Here is a 2,257-nt window from a genome sequence, read left to right as displayed (position 1 = left end):
GTTGGGGGGAGGGGTGTGTGTCACCACAACATGAGGAACTGTATTAAATTTGCTCCGTGACCTCAACTTGCTCATCTATAAAGTGGGGTCATAATCGTGCTATGATGTATGCTAGGAGGCTCACTTGAGCGAATGCCTGTTACGGAGTACCAGGAGTCCTCAAACTACGGCCCACGGGCCACATGTGGCCCGCCGAGGACATTTATCCAGCCTACCGGGTGTTTTTGCCCCGTTTGTTTTTTTACTTCAAAATAAGTTATGTGCTGTGTGCATAGGAATTTGTTCATAGTTTTTTTTTAACTATAGTCTGGCCTTCCAATGGGTCTGAGGGACAGTGAACTGGCCCCCTGTTTAAAAAGTTTGAGGACCCCTGGAGTAGACCTTCAGGCAGGCTTTCTCTCACCGCTCTGGTCTGCTGGGGGCCACCCTCGGACCAGCTCCGGTGCACCCGGCGGTGCTGTGGGCCATGAAGATGCTTTTCTCAGCCTTTGTGTTTCTGGCAGAGAGAATGCCGCTTCAGCATTCGTTGTCCGATAGGGAGGTGCATCAGGATGAACCGTCCTGCCCTCGTGCACAGGGACAGGCTACGAGGGGTGCAAGCTAAGCACTTACTGATCAGTAGCAAGCAACTTCACATGGGTAATAGACCAGTAAGTAAGCACAAACAGGCCCATGCTTTCCTTGCTTCCTGGTGCTCCAGCCCTGCAAAGGATGACAAATTTGAAAAGAGGCTTTGATTCCGTAGGAAGATGCTGTGGGGTGGGGTGAGAGGAAGGGGCCGACCAGATCTACAAGCATGATCATTGCTGTGGTGGAAAAACATGACATTGTCCATCACAGATAAGTAAGCACAAATGTGCCCGTGCTGACCTTGCATATTGGGTATTTCGACTCTATTCATGCACCATGTTGTTTAAGACAAGAAAAGGGGACACACGTAATTCCAACGAAGGACAGGGTGATCCAAGGCCCATGGAAGGCACCGAGGAAGGGGCTGCGAGTAGCCTGGGGCAGGGGTCATGGACTGAGAAAGCGGCATTTGGGTCTGACGGACATCAAGGGCTGAGTGGCCCTTTGGTGGGACTGGAGGCAGGAAAGTTGTTCCCCAAAGAAGGAAGACCCTGCCCTTTGGCTCCAGGAGTGGGACCTGTCCTTCTTCCCCTCCCTGCAGGGAGGTCTGGTGGAACTGGGGGTGAGCTTACAAGGGATGGCGCTGAAGCAGATGGCGTTGGAAAATAACTTGGGGACTGAAAATGGCAAGCTTTGAATGGCACGTGAAGGAAACCCCGTAGTGATTTTGCCAAACAAAATTCCAAAGGGACTCATTCCATCCACCTGTATGTGCTGAGACCTTGCAGTGGGCAAGGTCAAACCTACAGTGTTCCCAGCCTTGGGAAGGACTTGGGGAGGGCGCAGAGGGAAGATTGGAGGTTCCGGTCCATTCAGAGGCAGCATGGTGACCTCCGCCCACAGGGGGTCAGCCCCGGGACCCCCATGGAGCACCAGGGGCTGTGGCACAGTGGGCACCGTGACTCACGGTTGACTGGACAGGCCCTCTTGTCTCCTGTGATGCAGTTCTTGGTGGTGTCGTGGTTACGAACTGCGCTGCGATCCACACGGTCGGCAGTTCCAACCCACCACCAGCTCTGAGGGAGAGGAGACTGGGCTTTATACTTACAGTCTCAGAAACCCACAGTGGGGGGCCAGCTGTGAGTCGGCAAGCACCGAACAGTAGTGAGTGAGAGGAGTTTCTCCCACCCACTGGATGTGTGATCTTGAGTACGTGTTGACTTGCTGCGTCGAGCCGATGCTGACTCATGGTGACCCTGGAAGACAGGGTGGAACTGCCCCTGTGGGTCCCCACACTGTTATCTCTTTAAGGAAACAAAAAGTCTCCTCTCTCTCTCTCTCAAGGAACTGCTGCCGGCTTTGAACTGCTGACCTTGAGGTTAGCAGATGGATGCACCCCACTGCCCCACTAGGGCTGCTGGGTTGTTATAGGGATACTGGATAAAATCCCGGGCCCCTGGTCAAATTTGAATTTCAGAAACAACAAATCATCTTTCAGTACCTGCATAAATCACTCCCACACAATATTTGCTAACTCTGGCAAGTCTAGTTACCCGTCTTTGTGGAATGGGGTCACTGGGGGCAGTGACTGTGAAGACGCACACAGAGGAGCTGCCAGGAACACAGCTTTCCAGGAAAGCTAACAACTCAAACCAATCCCATACCCTTTACCGCCACCCCCCCACCC

The sequence above is a fragment of the Echinops telfairi genome, unplaced genomic scaffold, assembly GCF_000313985.2.
Source record: "Echinops telfairi isolate 266 unplaced genomic scaffold, ASM31398v2 ScPeMD7_9;HRSCAF=40, whole genome shotgun sequence".
In the NCBI taxonomy this organism is placed as follows: domain Eukaryota; kingdom Metazoa; phylum Chordata; class Mammalia; order Afrosoricida; family Tenrecidae; genus Echinops; species Echinops telfairi.
Note: the sequence above shows the minus strand (reverse complement) of the source record.